The 17,428-nt window shown below is 41.6% G+C and overlaps 2 long non-coding RNA genes across 2 annotated transcripts in view; one reads left to right on the top strand and one right to left on the bottom strand.

Annotated features, from left to right (window-relative positions):
- The window catches only part of LOC144578868 (uncharacterized), a 223,959-nt gene that overhangs the window by 166,617 nt on the left and 39,914 nt on the right, over positions 1 to 17,428 (bottom strand). The gene's annotated exons all lie outside the window — the stretch shown is intronic.
- On the top strand, positions 2,770 to 16,735 carry LOC118146856 (uncharacterized). Its single transcript, XR_004732942.3, has 3 exons — positions 2,770 to 2,923; positions 4,528 to 4,781; positions 13,747 to 16,735. It is a non-coding gene; the product is annotated as an uncharacterized LOC118146856 (long non-coding RNA).

Genomic DNA, 17,428 nt, shown 5'->3' with positions numbered 1-17,428 from the left:
GAACAGCTTATTTATTTCCAAAGAGACGGGGACATTTTTAGGGAGAAATTAAAATGTCTTGTCCTCAAGCTATCATTTTTAAAGTAAGAGTATAGGCTACAACTTCAAACCGTACAAAAGGTAAAGCTGAATATTGCCATTGACCAACTGACGCAGTGAAGAAGAACGAAAGCCCACGGCTGAATCTCTTTCACAGGCCTTCACCAGCCCACTTGGGTAATTTGCTCCATCTTGACTCAAAAGGAAAAGTTTCCCCACCGAGTCCATCACAAATGCTGCTGCTGACATTTCCATTTCCCCCTTTGCTTGACTAGAGACTGAGGCCCAGAGAACAGTGCTTCCGCAATCTGCAAATTAAGATGATTTTTCGGCATCCATAAACTTCAAGCTGAAGAGGCTATTCAAAAAGCTGCGGTAAAGGAGGCAGTAACTGTTTTATCTTTTTCCATAAAACTCTAATGCATTGGAGGGAAAATAAAGAAACCCCAAGTATAAACACTGCTGTTGTAAGTGCAGTACACAACCTCTGTGATCTAGCTACAACAAAGTTGAAGCTGTTGCGTACGATAGCGATAAAATTCTAAACAGAACTCATGAGAGGAACGAAAACGATTCAGAAAAGGAATTTTTTAATGGGATTTATTAGCAAGGCCGTCCTTGGGAATTACAGTGACATACATATAAGAGTTTTGCAAAGGCAAATTACACTATGTTGGGCATTATTCTACCTTAATTTAAAGGTAAAAGGCAGAAAACCAAAGGTCATCAGCCCAAGAGTATATTAATTTATATCTAATGTAGGGTTTTTTCCACACATGAAAAAGTCCAAAGGGGAAAAAGTTATAGCTCCCACAAGAAACTTTCAGCAATAATCTTACATAATTTACAACATAAAAGGACATTTCTGTGTCCAGGAATTGTGGCTCATCAGCATTGTAAAAATGGATCTGTGCAACTCATTTGATGCAAAAGTTAGATTAAAATTTTCAGCCAACTGGCTGTTTCACACAGCCTGTTTCTTCTATTGAAAGTCACACTCACAACAGGTAATATTTATGGGCACTGTAGTAGAAAGATAAATGCATGAACTTTGGGTGCAAGAGGTCAAACTAAAGGGACAAGCTCAGTTCTTCTGAGCCTCCAGAAGTGCTGTTCAGTTACCCGACAAGGCCCATGGCAGCTGGGTTCTGTATCTAGCCTAGCACAGGCTCAGGAAAGCCCTGAACAATTTCATTATCTCATGACTTCCAATGGGAGAAAGAGCCTGCTTTCCTCTTTCATGATGATTGGATGAAGAAATGTGGGTGGGAACACAATTCAATTCAGAGTTTGATGAATTATTTACCAATTAAGGAGATGAGCACAGGAATGGGAGGGCTACAAAACTTTGATATGAATGTTCCTTTTCTCATATTATTTGTACGCACAAAATTGTTGCTTTTATTAACTGAGAGGTTAATCACTTGAATGGGATGCTCTGCCTCCTTTCCAATCTCATATACAGGCAAATTGGCTAATTTTATGTTAGAAAAATAACCTGGCAATTTTTCTAGTACTTATCTGTGTGGTGCCGTTTAATAACATTCTATAATATGAAAAATGAGTTTAGTCAGGCTGCTGGTGTTGCAAAGTCACCCGTTCTAGTGGTGAGGGAAAAAGGAAGCATACATAGAATTCTGTTAAAAAAAATGGGTTTCAAGAACATTACCTTTTTCTGCTTTTCAAGTGGCAACATGAAAGTCTATGTTATGTGGAATCAAATCACAGACTGCAGGGTTTGGAAATGTGACTGGAGACCCAGCCTTGCCACTCACTGTATTCTGGGTAAGTCATGTGCCTCCTAAGTCTTATCTTCATTTGTGAAATAAGGATTCATTCATTCAAACATATTATGAAAACATTCTATGTATTTTCATTTCACAGGATACCAGGATTGTCATGATGACAAGACTGACAAGATCCCCCTCCCCTTGAAGATTTTATTCTAGTGAAAATAACAGTGCACACATTAAAAAATGAATTAAGTGAATTACATGAATTTGCAGGTTGTGAATAAGTACCCTCAAAAAAACAAATAGGAATAACTAGAAAATAACAATGAGATCTACTCTTTTTATTGTAATAAACACACTGACATGAGATCTACTCTCTAAACAAATTTTAAGTGTACAGTAGAGTGTCATTGACCACAGGTACAGTGTTGTAGAGGAGATCTTCTAGAACTTATTCACCTTGCTTAGCTGAGACTAAGAGACAGGAAGGAATAAGCAATTTGTAGACCAACAGGAGAGAATTCCACAGGGAACAGCAAGAGCAAAGCCCCTGATGCCTGAAAGACATGGTTTGTTCTAGCAACTGAGAGATGGTCAGTGTGTACCGGGACCAGAGAGATAAGAGATGAAGCTGGAGAGATGGGAGGATCCAGACTACACAGGACCTTGTAGGCCACAGTGAGAAATCTGGATATTTATTCTAAATTTTAATGTGGAGCCATTAGGGTATAAACAAGATCTTATTTATTTTTTGAAGATCTTTGTGTTTATTATGCAGAGTCAGTTGAAAAGGCACAGGAGAGATGGAGAGAATGTTGGGGGCTGCTGCAGTAATCTAAATGGTGGGTAGCAGTGGCTTTGGCTAGAATGTTGACAATCAAGATGGAGCAGAGAGAGACAAGCTATGTTCTGAAGGTAGAATCATCAAGACTTTGTGATGGAAAGATGATGTCTCATCAGAATTCCCATGAAACAAGAGAGAAGTTCTGATGATGCTGACTGAAATAACAGAGACCAGGCTGGTGCTACATGGTGACACAAGACTGGAAATAGTCCAGGTTTGGGAAATATTCACAAGTGCACCCCAGGCCCGATTTTGAAACATCTTTTGAGACATCCAAGTGGATATGTCAAAGAAAGACATTAGACAAGTAAGTGTGAGCCCAGATAAGAAGTATGAGTTAGGAATGTAAATTTGGGAGTCAGATTAGCAAGCGCATATTAGTAATGTGCTCCTTACACACCTTACAAGAGTTTCTATTATTATTATTGTCTTGCAAGCTACCTATCTCACTGAGAGAAATTAAGTTATGCTACAGTAACAAAAACTTAAAAATACCAGTAGTTAGAAACAATAGAGGTTGATTTCTTGTTCATGCTACCTGCCTGTGGTAGGCTGGCTGGGGGCTCTGCTCTAAATCTCTGCTATCATTACTATGTCCAAGGCTAACAGAGCTGCCAAGTTATGTCAGCCATAGTAGCTGTGATGGTTAATCTTATATGTAACTTGAATGTGACACAGGGTGCCAAGATAGCTGGTTAAACATTATTCTGGGTATGTCTGTGAAGGCATTTCCTGAAGAGATTAGCATTTGAATCTGTAGACTGAGTAAAGACGATTACCCTCCTTTTGTTCACCTTCAATGTGGGTAAACTTCATGAAATCCATTGAAGACTTGGGTCTGAGTAAAGGAACATTTGCGCTCTTACTGGCTCATTATTTTTGAGTTGGAACATCAGTCTTCTGCCACCTTTGGCCTCTGGCTCTGGCTGGAACTTACACTATCAGATCTCCTGATTCTCAGGACTTCAGACTCAGACTAGAACTAAACCACCAGCTTTTCTGGGCCTCCAGCTTGCCAACAGCAGATCTTGAGATTTGTCAGTCTCTTTAACTGCTTAAGTCAATTCCTTATAATAAACTTCTTCATGTTATATATATATTTATATACAAAACATGTGTGTGTGTTTGTGTGTGTGTGTGTGTGTGTGTGTGTGTGTGTGTGTGTGTGTGTATGGAGAGAGAGAGAGAGGGAGATGCTTCTGTTTCTCTGGAGAACCTAGATTAATACAAATTTAGATACCAAGCATGATTCTAGAGGAACAGAGTTTTAAGGATGAGTTTTACCAAGCATGATTCTAGAGGAACAGAGTTTTAAGGATGAGTTTTCTAAATTGGTTCTGGGGTTTCTGGAATTGGCTCTGTAATCCAGTTAGATCTAAAGACACTAATAACTCTATTTCCAGTAGTAAAGAGAGCAATGATAGGCCATAGAGTGATCAGTAACAGAGACACAACATATCGTCACTGAATACTCCAAATTAACCATTTATAAGAATAAGGAGTTGGGTGACTATGTATATGATACTTTTGAACATTTTTGGAAAACTAATTAATATTATTATTAAATTGACTTATTGTTCCTAATATTGCTGAACAAAGTAGTGAAAGACAAAGATGAGTTCAGGGACTTAAATTCCCAGCTCAAGCATCCTGTAAATGATCTGAAGAGATCTCTGTATGCTCTGAAGGAGACCCTTGTCTCCTGAAGCCACAGGGCTGAGATTGCTGAAAATCAAATGCAGAATCTCATCCTGTGACTGGCTGAATCACAATGCAAATTTAACTCCCATCTTCACAGGTATTGATTAGGAAAGAATGAGGTTCTGTAAGTAGGAATGGGGACATGTGAGAAGACCCTGATGAAGGTGGGGACATCGAGCCCTTAAATTGTGATGCATCTTTTTTTGGCAGTGAAAGAGGCTTTCCCACTCCCAGTGCAAGTGACCTCCTCATCCCCAGTAGAAGCAACCTTACTGGGTGTGGGATAGTGGCTTCTCTAATCTCATCTTCAGAAAGTAACCCCTCATTGCCCAAGGAAACTGTAATGGCCTCCTCTGAGGCAGTTGCCATGGAAGACAATACTGATTCTCCTCAGGACCTATCTCGACTACTTCTCCTTGATTCTTGACCTACAACTAGACTCAAGTCACAAAAGGCCCCTACAGGTGAGTTAAAATGTGTGACTCATTAAGAGATGGCCAGACTCCAGAACCACTTGAGTTTTCTAATTTACACAGCCAGAAATCTGGGTTAATATGTGGAAACGGATATTAAACGTGTGGGATAATAGTGAAAGGAACATTAAATTATATCATTCTGAATTTATTGACATGAGTCCACCATGCAGAGATTCTGCATTTAATGTTGCAGCTAAGGGAGTTAGATGGGCCTCTAACAAGACATCTTTCATCACTACTATGGGAAGCAAATTTGTGATGGGAAACATAACACCCTTATTGAGTTCTGTGATCACTTCTTGGAGGTCAGAACTGATAATATGGACTGCAGACACTGAGTTGGGAAATCTAAATGCAATGGGATGGGGTGGCAGAGGCCAAGTGGCAGCACTCAACTGCCAAAGGCAAAGGGGGTGTGGTTACCGTAATAGTAGAGGCAAAGCAGCAATCAGAATAGTCTGACGTGCTCAGATCTACGGTGTTAGCTAATCACTGTGTTCCTAAATGTGAACTAGATAGATGCCTACTAAATTCTTACTTGATCTGTATAAGCAGAAAAGTTCCAGATCAAGTGAACAAACATCTAACTCAAATTATAGTAACAAGAGAGTCATAGCTCCTTTTTTTCTTTTGAGACGGAGTTTTGCTCTTGTTACCCAGGCTGGAGTGCAATGGCGCGATCTCAGCTCACCACAACCTCCGCCTCCTGGGTTCAGGCAATTCTCCTGCCTCAGCCTCCTGAGTAGCTGGGATTACAGGCACACGCCACCATGCCCAGCTAATTTTTTGTATTTTTAGTAGAGACGGGGTTTCACCATGGTGACCAGGATGGTCCCGATCTCTTGACCTCGTGATCCACCCGCCTCAGGCTTGAGCCACCGCGCCCGGCCCGAGTCATAGCTCCTTAATCAATTATCAGAGTTGAGCCAGTTTATGAACCCAGAACTCTTTGAATAAATGCAAAGTTGAGTCCCCTCAAGGAAGAATCCGAGTACACTAACAAAAAATGTGTACTCTTAATCTTTCTCCCAGCATTTCCTAAAGGATTCTGTCAGTAGGAATGGGGACATTTGCCTTTTACTAGAGTAACTGTACACTGGGAAAATAAAAGAAATAATTAGGCCTTTCAGGGACTACTGAACACCATCTCTGAACTGATACTGATTCCACAAAATCCGAAATGTCACTGTGGCTATCTAGTTAGAGCAAGAGCTTATGGAGGTCCGGCGATGGAGTTTTAGCCCAGGTCCATCCTATAGCGGATCCAGTGAGTCCCTAAACCTATCATGTGACCTTTCCTCAGTTTCAGAATGTATATTTGGGGTAGATCTACTCAGCGTGTGGCAAAATGCCCACATTAATTCAATGACCTGTAAAGTGGGGGCTATTGTGATGGGGAATGCCAAGTGGAAGCCACTAGAACTACCTCTACATAGAAAAATAGTAAACCAAATGCAATTCAGGTGCAGTATACCTTATGCAAAAATGCTTCGGGCCAGAAGTGTTTTGTATTTGGGATCTATTTTTAATTTTGGAAAATGTGCATTATACTTAATGGTTCAGCAACCCAAATTTGAAAATCTAAAATTTAAATGCTACAATGAGCATTTCGTTTGAGGATCAGGTCAGTTTAAGTTTTAGATTTTGGAGCATTTTGGATTTTGTGATACTCAATCTGTACTGTATTCCTGGAAGAATTACAGAGATTAGTGCCACCATCAAGGACTTGAAAGATCAGAGGTAATGTAATCATTAATTTTATGTGTCAACTAGAGTGGGACAGAGGCTGTCCAGATATTCTATTAAACATTATTCTTGGTGTGTCTGTGAGAGTGTTTCCAGAAGAGATTAGCATTCAAGTTGGGAGATTAAATAAAGTTGATTGCCCTTCCCAATGTGGGTGGGCATGAGCCAATAAACTGGGGTCCTGAGTAGAACAAAAGGCAGAGAAATGGAGAATTCACTCTGCATGACCGCTTGAACAAAGACCTGGATCTTCTCTTACCCTTGGCACCATTGGCATTCCCAGTTCTCAGGCCTTTAGACTTGATCTGGAATATAAATCATTGCTTCTCTGGTTTTCAGGCATTTAACTCCAACAAGAACTACACTATCAGCTTTTCTGGGTCCCTAGCATGCAGATACCAGATTATGGGATTATTCAGCCCTCATAATTGTATGAGTTGATACCTTGTAATAAACATGTATGTAGATACAGATGTAGATAGAGATATCACATTGGCTCTGTTTCTCTGGAGAACCCAGACAAGTAGTGATTCCCACCACATTCAACTCACCTATTTGGCCTATGCCGAAGACAGATGTATCTGAAAGAATGACAGTGGATTACTGAAAGCTTAACCAGGTGTTAACTTCAAGTGCAGCTGCTGCACCAGATGTGGTGTCATTGCTTGAGCAAATTAACACATCCCCTGGTACGTGGTATGCAGCTATTGATCTGGCAAGTGCCTTCTTCTCCATACTGGTTTATACGGCCCACCAGTACCAGTTTGCTTTCAGCTGACAAGGCCAGCAATATACCTTGTCCGATCTCAGGAGCATATCAACTCTCTACCCTATGTCACAATTTAGTTCACAGGGATCCTGACTGCTTTCCTTTCTGTAAGATGTCACACCCACCGTTCCATGACATTGCTGACAATATGCTGATTGGACCTACTGAACAAAAGTAGCAACTACTCTAGACTTACTGGTAAGACATTTGCATATTCAGCAGTAAAAAATGTGACAAAAATTCAGGGGCCTTCCACCTCAGTGAAATTCTTATGGGTCCAATGGCCTGCAGCATGTCGAGACATCACTTCTAAAGTGAAGGATAAGTCCTTGCATCTGACCTCCCTTACAACCAAAAAAAAGAAAAAAGTCAAAATGCCAACTGGGTCTCTGGATGTTTTGAGGCAACACATTCCTCATTTGAGTATCTGACTCTACCCCATTCATTGAATGACCCCAAACCTGCCAATTTTGAATGAAGCTAAGAATAAGAGAAGGCTCAGCAACAGGTCCAGGCTGCTGTGCAAGCTGCTCTGACACTTGGGCTATATGAGCCAGCAGATCCAATGGTGTTTGAGGTGCCAGTGGTAGATGGAGATGCTGTTTGGAGCCTTTGACAGGCCCCTAAAGGCGAACTGTTGTTCCGGCCCTCAGGATTTTGGAACAAAACACTGCCATCCTCTGCAGATAACTACTCTCCTTTTGAGAAGTTGTTCTTGACCCACTGCTGGCCCTTAGTGGAAACTAAATGCTTAACCATGTGTCACCAGGTTGCTAGGCAACCTGAGCTACCCATCATGAACTGAATGTCATTTGACCCACCAAGTCATAAAGTTGGACATACACAGCAGCACTCCACCATCAAACAGAAGTGGTATATACATAATCAGGCCTGAGCAGGCCCTGAAGACACAAGTAAGTTACATGTAGATGTGGTCCAAATGCCCATGGTGCTCACTCCTGCTACAGTGCATTCTCTCTCCCAGCCTGCACCAACAGCCTCTTGGGGAGTGCCCTAGAATCAGTTGATGGAGAAGGAGAAGACTTGGCTTAGGCCTGGTTTACAGATGGCTCTGCATGATATGCAGGTCCCACCTGAAAGTGGACAATTGTACCACTATAGCCCCTTCCTAAGATATCCCTGAAGGACAGTGGCAAAGAGAAATCCTCCTGGTGGGCAGAACTTTGAGCAGTATACCTGGTTGTATATTTTGCTTGGAAGGAGAAATAGCAAGACAGGTGATTATATACTGATTCATAAGCTGTAGCCAGTGGTTTTACCAGATTGTCAGGGACTTAAAAGGAACATGATTTGCAAGTTGGTGACAGTGATATCTGGGACAGAGGTATGTAAATAGACATCTCTGAATGCACAAAAAAATGTAAACATATTTGTGTCTCATGTGAATGCTCATTTTAATAGTCAAGTGGATAGAATGACCCAGTTTGTGGATACTAGTCAGTCTATTTTCCCAGCCATCCTAGTCATGACCCAATAAGGTCATGAACCAGCTGGCCATGGTGGCAGGGATGTAGGTTATCCCTGGGCTCAGCAAACATGACTTTCACTCACTAAGGCCAATCCAGCTACAGCTACTGTTGAGTGTCTAATCTGCCAACAGCAGAGACCAATACTGAGTCCACAACATGGCACCATTCCTTGGTGTGGCCAGCCAGCTACCTGGAGGCCAGCTGATTTCACTGGATCACTTCCATCATGGAAGAGATTAGATGTGTTCTTACTGGAATAGACACTGACTCTGATTATGGGTTTGCCTTCCCTGCACACATTGGTTCTGCCAAAACCATCATCTGTGGGCTTATAGAGTGCTTTATATATCATTATAATATTCTATAAATTATGGCTTCTGGTTGAGGAACTCACTTCACAGCAACTGATGTGCAGCGATGGGCCCAGGGCCCATGGTCATAGAATTCATGGCCTTACCTTATGCTCTACCATCCTGAAGCAGCTGATTTAATAGAATGGTAAAGTAGCCTTTCAAAGACTCAGTTATACCAGGTGGCAATACCAGTGGCAATACCATGCAGGGCAGGTGCAAGGTTCTCCTGAAGGCTGCATGCTCTGAATCAGCATCTCATATATGGGCTGTTTCTCTCAAAGCCAGGATTCACAGGTTCAGGAATGAATGCGCAGAAATGGGAGTGGCAACACTCACTATTACCCTTAGTGACCCACTAGTAAAATGCTCTGCTAGCCTAGTGATCTTAGTTTCAAGGGAAGGAATGCTTTTAAAAGGAGAAAAAATGCTGACTCCATTGAACTGAAAATTCACACTGCCACTGGGCCCTTGGAACTCTGCATACCTTTGAATCAATAAGCAAAGAAGAAAGTTAGTGTGCTGGCTGGGATGACTGATGCTGACTAACAGGGGTAAATTGGGCAACTACATAATGGAGGTAAACAAGAGTATGTCTGTAATATAGGAGATTTCTTAAGGCATCTCTTAGTATCACCATGCCCTGGGATTAGGTCAATTGAAAACCACAACAACCCAGATCCTTCAGGAATAAGGGTTTGGGTAGCTCCACTAGTTGAAAAGACATAACTGAGGCATTTGCAGAGGGCAAAGGAATACAGAATGGCTAGTAGAAGAAGACAGTTATAAGCAGCAGCTATGATCACATAACCACTTACAGAAATGAGGATTGTAATTTTCATGAGGATTTCCTTTTTATTTGTTGTAAATATATATATAAAATTGTATACAGAGCAAAAATCTTTGTTTTCTTTCCTCTCTTATTCGCTTATCATATAGCATAAGATATACTGATTTCATATCATAACATTTAAATATTGTTAATTATATTCCATACTATTTCATGTATGAGATATCAAGGAGAAGAATAAACATCTCTCAAGGACTTTACCTCTTTTTCTGGGGAAGGGTTACTGTGTTTTCAGTTGTATGCAGGATAGTTGTATCATGTTGGGTGGAATTACAGCCTTGTTATTGTCTTTATTTGGAGATTAAACATGGTTTAAGAAGATTCATATGGGTGCCAAATTGACAAAGGATGGACTTGTGATGGTTAATTGTATGTGTCAACTTGACTGGGCCTGGGATGCCCAGATATGTGGTCAAACATCATTCAGGGTGTATCTGTGAGAGTGTTTCTAAATGAGATTAATGTTTGAGCCAGTAGACTGGGTGAAGCAGATTGCCCTCCCCAGTGTGAGTGGTCCTCATCTAACCTGAGCCGTAGATAGAGCAAAAGTCTGAGTAAGAGAGCCTTTTCCCTCTCTCTGCCTGATTGTCCTTATTTATTTATTTATAGAGATGGATTTTCACTCTTGCATCCCGGGCTGGAGCGCAATGGTGCGATATTGGCTCACTGCAACCTCCGCCTCCTGCATTCAAGCAATTCTCCTGCCTCAGCCTCCTGAGTAGTTGGGATTACAGCCACCCACCATCATGCCCAGCTAATTTTTTTTTTTGTTTGTTTGTATTTTTAGTAGAGACGGGGTTTCACCATGTTGGTCAGGTTTGTCTCAAACTCCTGACCTCAAGTGATCCTCCCACCTCGTCTTCCCAAAGTGCTGGGATTACAGGTATGAGCCACTGTGCCTGGCCCCTCATTGTCTTTAAGCCACCTAAAGTGCTGGGATTATAGATGTGAGCCACCACGCCCAGCCAAAAGTGTCTTTTTAAGAAAGATAAATCAAGGCAATGCTTGGGGTTGGCATGGACTAGAAGGAGGAGCAACCCTGGGAAGGACCTCAGTTATGAGGCTATTGTAGGGACCCACATAAACTTTCTTTCAAGCTGGTTTCTAATGACAGCCCCCAAATCATCAGGGACATTGGTATTCTGTCCTTGGCCTTAGACTCAGACTCAGACTTACATCATTGGCTTTCCTCATTCTCAGGCCTTCAGACTCAGACTGGAACATATATCATCAACTCTCCTGGGTCTCCAGCTCACCAACCAGAGATCTTGAGACTTCTCAGCCTCTATAACTATATGAACCAATTCCTTATAATAATATGTTTCTCTGAAGAACCCAGACTAATACAGTAGCAAAGGGAAAACTGAACCTGGAAGAGTCTCGTGTTGACCTTAATGCTACAGCAAAGAAATGACACATGTTGCTCATGTTTTCAACTCATGGGCCAAAACTAGTCACAGGACACCATCAAAAATGGAGTCAGAAAATGCCAATCATATCATGTACATCCTTGGAATGAGGAGAGATGAGAATATTTGTGGTAAACAGCACTAATAAGCACCATATTAAGGAAATGCTACCCTCTTGGAGGCAGAAGGTGCCATGGCGCTGATGATTCTCAGCTCTGCCAACTTCCGGGTGCCACTTTGTGTTTCCTAGTGCACTGTGGTGATGCATTATAACCAAATCTTAAATAAGGAAAATAAAAACGGTAACAGGGTAAATTTAGAAAAGAGTATTTTTTTTTTTTTTTTTTTGAGACAGAGTCTTACTCTGTCACCAGGCGCCAGGCTGGAGTGCAATGGCGCGACCTCGGCTCACTGTAACCTCCGCCTCCTGGGTTCAAGCAATCCTCCCGCCTCAGCCTCCCGAGTAGCTGGGACTACAGGCTCATGCCACCATGCCCAGATAATTTTTCTGTATTTTTAGTAGAGATGGGTTTCACCATGTTGGCCAGGATGGTCTCGATCGAAAAGAGTATTTTTTCAAGGTAGGTCCAAGGCCCTAGACTGAGCGACGAAGGGTGCTGGGACACACAAAGCAGGTCATTAAGCATTTAGTGGCCACTGGTTATCGGGGCCTTAGCTTGACATCCTCGTTTAGGAGACAGCTGCACTTGGCTGTATTGATTGAGATGGTGTGTGCTAACAAAAGCTGAAACCTTCAGATGTAATGAAGGCAAGGAGTCATCCTTGGGCAGAAAGCAACTATTGAGCTGATTGTAGTAGACAAACCCAAAGTTTGATTAATTCCGTGGAGCATTGTGTCCAAAAAGAAACTCACTGTGGTTTATATGAATCAATTCAATTAGGATCAGAGAAATCTGGTAAATTCAAGTTGACTGGTGGATAGAATGACTCAGATAGGCAGTCAGAAGGATCATAAATAATTACTGAACTAGATTCTCTCAAGCTCCTTCCTGTTACCTACATTAAATGTTTAAGGAGTCCTAGTCTCTCAGATCATGAGGATGTTCTTAACACCTCCTCTCTAAAACCCTTCACATTACCAGAGATGTAGGCTTGGCCCCTAGAAGCCTGTAGCTCTCACAAAGTCTATTCCACCTTAAGCCAAATGCTATGGAACGCTAAAGCTCAGTCCACAGCCTTCATCCTCAACCCACGGTTTGACATTGCAGACCGCACTCTCTTTTCAATTACATGTATTTCATTAGTGTGCTTATTGATCTTTTGCAAATAATCTAAGTTTTAACTTGAGTATGCAGGTGGGGTAGGAGGCGGGTGAACTGTGGGTCTGCGAAAACGAAGGGGGCCAGGAGGGCAGGTGGATAGGGCTAATCTAGGAGGCAAATGCATGAGAGAATTAAAAACTGCTGATCCCTCAGCAAATGGATGCTGACTCCGGGGGATATTCGTGTATAACACAAAGATACAGGCCACATATGGAGGTGGGAATGAGGAGTACAAGAAGTTCTGATGCACTGCATGGATGCGGTGTGGGAAAGAGAAGGGGAGAGAGATGAGATGGACCTGAGGGCAGAGCACTTCAATGACTACCGAAAAGCTTTGGCACTCACTTCTTTAGGCACAGAGAAGTCATAAAAATATTTTTAGATGGAGAGTAACTTGATAAAAATGTTTTCTGGTTCTTTGTTTGTTTTCTTTTTTTTTTTTTTTTGAGACAGAGTTTTTTTGTTTGTTTGTTTTGTTTTGTTTTGTTTTTGCTCTTGTTGTCCAGGCTGGAGTGCAATGGTGCAATCTTGGCTCACTGCAATCTCTGCCTGTCAGGTTCAAGTGATTCTCCTGCCTCAGCCTCCTGAGTAGTTGGAATTACAGACATGTATCACCATGCCTGGCTAATTTTTGTATTTTTAGTAGTGACACAGGTTTCACCTTGTTGGCCAGGCTGGTCTCAAATTCCTGATCTCAGGTGATCCACCCACCTCGGCCTCCCAAAGTGCCGGGATTAAAGACATGAGCTACTGCACCTGGCCAAAAGTGTGCTTTTAAAAAAGATAAATTGAGGCAATGCTTGGGGTTGGCATGGACTAGAAGGAGGAGCAACCCTGGGAAGGACCTCAGTTATGAGGCTATTGTAGGGACCCACACAACCCTTCTTTCAAGCTGGTTTCTAATGACAGCCCCCAAATCATCAGGGACAGATGACCCCACCCACACATGTTCATTATTTTCTCCAGGGTACAAAGTTTATTTTTCTTTCTCTTAACCATCATAATTGAAATGATGATACTGAGTCATTTCCTCTATACTTCTCTCCTTTGTTACAGACACTTCCAGAACTGAAAGAGGAGGAAACCAAACTTAGGCTTTTCTTGTTGTTATCTGATTCCACTCAATCTTGCCTAAGAAGATCAGTTATTCTTCATATCTGTTCTACATATATCTATGTTATATACCAGATACTACTTGTAAAGCACACAAAGAAAATTCCTGAATTGTTGCCTAAGGATGCTCAGAAGTAACTTGTGAAATAAACAAATGAGCTGTACCACCAAAGGTAACAGGAGGAACTGAGCAATGTGGACTGCCTGGTCCCCTCCTCAGTCAAAGGCATGTAGCTCCATGAAGTAAGGTGGCTACACTGGAGCAAATCCCATCCATACTGAGTCCAGAAAAAGGAAAAAAGGAAAGACTAAAAGATTCTCCTATGTTTGTAGAGAAACTGAGCATTAAGGAAAAAGAAAAAAAGCTGCTATGTTGCAAGATTAAACAAGGAAAACCAAGTTCTAATGTGGACACAGAAATGTCTTGGTAGGGAAACGAAATGAAGAGTGAGGGGCATCACCAAAGCGCATTTTTCTGGATTAGAAGAAGCAAAAACAAATGCAATGCCTGTTTCTTAAGCATGTGTCTTGTGCCAAGTGCTCCACGTGGTTCCTCTCATTTCATCCTCCACACAGTACTGTGAAATATGAATCTGAGTTAGTATCCCCATTCTGCAGATGAAGAAATGAGGTGTTTCTAAGGACACACAGCTAATAAACAGATGGTTACAGATTCAAGCCAACTGTTGAGCTCCAGAGCCTATGGATTTAAGCACCACACACTGTCTCCGCAACCCTACTTCTAAATTCTCAGAGCCAGGCCCAGTGATCCATCTCTTGCAGCACAGCTACCTCCAAATTATATTTCCATGTACTTCCCAAACACATACATGAATAGTCTGAAACTACTTCTTTTGGAAAATGCCCAAAAAGACCTCATTATCTTCTATGCAGGAATGTACACCTCTCCCTGCATTCTACAGTTCAATGAAGGTATTATCTTTCTCCCAGTAAACGATCTTTAACCAAGGGAATATCTCTCAATACAAAAGCAGTTGCTAAATCTTGTCTGGCCTTCTTTTGAGATATTTCAAATGATTCTGAAGTCACTTTCTATTATAGCTGGCCTATCCCTGTTCTCTCCTCCTGCAAGCCACTACCCACCTGCCTCACACTGCCAGTGGGGGTATTTTCCTTTGACACCAATGATGGAAACCCTAGTGATAAGTCAGTTAAGCCTACAGACTCCAGAATCAAATAACCAGTTTTCAAATCCAAGTTTCTGCATTTAACAACTATGTGACTTCAGCAGTAACTGAAATTTCCTTAGTTTCAGTTCCTAAAACATATTAAATTGGAATAATGATAGTAGCTATTCCATAAAGTCATTGGAAAAACTAAATGAGACACTTCAGCTTGAGACATAGAAGATGGCCCCTGTGAAATGTTATCAAGATCTTTGAAGTTAATGATGGTGTTTCTTCCCTGATCAAAAGCCTGCTGACTCCATTTTGCTTACAAAATGAAGTTGGAAAAAATATTCATCATGATATTCAAATCCCAAAAGAAAATTGCCTTAATCTACCGATCTACCCTTCTTCCCTTGTATCCAAGCTCTCCTATACTCTAACCAGAGACCACTCACGACTCTACCCATTCATTCCTCTTCCACACCTTTGCTCAAGGTGTTTCTTGTCCCTGGAACAGCCTTCACACACATCAGTGATGAAATCTGACCCTTGTGCCTAAACAGCACCTTATCTGTGAGGCATTTGAATACCCACTTCTTCCAAACACCCCGATGGCCTCTCACGGGGCTCTATTTGACCTGTGTCTGCGTCTCTAGATTGCAGGTAGCCTTGTTGACTGCCCTCTATCCCCCATGACCATTTTTTTGCAGTATTATACTGTACTGGCTATAAAGAAAATGCTCATTCTGCACCTTTCCATCCTCAACTCTCCTGTGCCAGGCATGTCTTACTCTATACCCATAGTCACTCCCACCACTACACTTTTCCCTGTGAACAGGAGCATTGGGAGTGATTCTCCAACTCTCCCCTAAAGTCAAGCATCTTCCTTCTCAAATACACCTGGCCAACACTGACCCATGCCTTAGAAGGTGGCACAGCCAGTACCAGCATAGGATGACAAAGGACTTGCACCAGCCCTAATCAAGACTAAGTTATCTAATAGGGATTTTCCCCATCCACACAGTAAGTTCTTAAGAAGTGAGATTAAAATATAACAGTAATTCTCAAATCTGTCTCCACATTGAAATCACTCGGGAAGCTGTATTCGTTTCCCAGGCTTCCATCACAATGTACTATGAACTGGATGGCTTAAAACAACAGAAATTCAGTGTCTCAACATTCTGGAGGGTAGAAGTCTGAAATCAAGATGTCAGCAAGGCCATGGCTCCCTCTGAAACCTTTAGGAGGGGGTCCTTCCTTGCCTGCTCCCAGCTTCTCGTGGTTTGCCAGCAATCGTGTACATTTCTTGGTTTGCAGATGTGTGACTCCAATCTTTGTCTTCATCATCACATGGCATTCTCCCATGAAGCTTTAAAGAATTCTAATGCTTCAAGGCCATGTATGATGTGACAAGGAAGACTGAGATGGAGACTAAAAAAATAAGAGAAAGCAGGAAAAGATGGGAATTTGGAAGCCAAAGAAAATTGCCTTCACCTACCATTCTGGACTTCTTTTGCCTAAGCGCCCTTCTCTAGCTATGCTGTGCTCTAACCAGGGGCCATTCATAGCTCACCAGACTCCAACTTCACACGGCCATCTTCTTATAAGGACATCAGTCATACTGATTAAGGTCACACTCAATTCCAATATGACTTCATTTCACTTTAGCAGTTACATCCTGCAATGACCCTGTTTAGGAATAAGGTCACATTCTGAAGTATCAAGGTTTAGGGCCTCAACATATCTTTTTGGGGGCTCATAACTCAACCCATAAATGAAATTTTAAAAAATACTGTCACTAATGTTCCACACCCAGAGACTGTGATTTCATTGGCCTGGGGTACAACCTGGTCTTCTGAAATTAAAAAAAAAAAATTTAATTCTTTAAGCAATTCTAATATGCAAACAAGTTTGAAAACCAAATGTCAGGGGTTCATATCAAGGGTTTTGGGGTCAGACTGTCTGGTGTTGAATCACTTACAAGATGAGTGACCTTGGGAAATTTGTATAACCTCTCTGTGCCTCAGTTTCCACCATTTAAAAAGAAAATAATGAGATTTATTAGTACCTGCCCCATAGGGAGGTTATAGGAATTAAATTAAATTATAAGGGAGAGCATTTAGAACTATGCCTGAAATCATATTGCCCCTATTATTACTATAGTTCAGGCATACTTGCACTCTACCTTTAAAAACCTCAATGGTAGTTATTCAATGAAGACTATTTAGTCTCTATTTTAGAGATGAGAGAGAGCACATAGATATTCAATAATGTACTCAAAAGTCTGTGAGGAACCCTAGAAAGAAATCCAGGTCTCCTGTGTACATATCAGATCAGAGCTCAGAACCCCAGGGAACCAGAGGTTTTCCATCCAGGTCTCAGGGACCACCATAATGCAGGGAGAGGGTGAAGGACTAGGGTGGAACAACTCAGTTTTATCTGCTTCACATGTTGATTCCCTAAAGAATTTTGTTTGAAAAGGGAACAGGGCTTTC

Source organism: Callithrix jacchus, chromosome 13 (genome assembly GCF_049354715.1).
Source record: "Callithrix jacchus isolate 240 chromosome 13, calJac240_pri, whole genome shotgun sequence".
Taxonomy (NCBI): domain Eukaryota; kingdom Metazoa; phylum Chordata; class Mammalia; order Primates; family Cebidae; genus Callithrix; species Callithrix jacchus.
The sequence above is the reverse complement of the archived record's forward strand: the minus strand, read 5'-3'. Positions and strand labels throughout refer to the sequence as shown.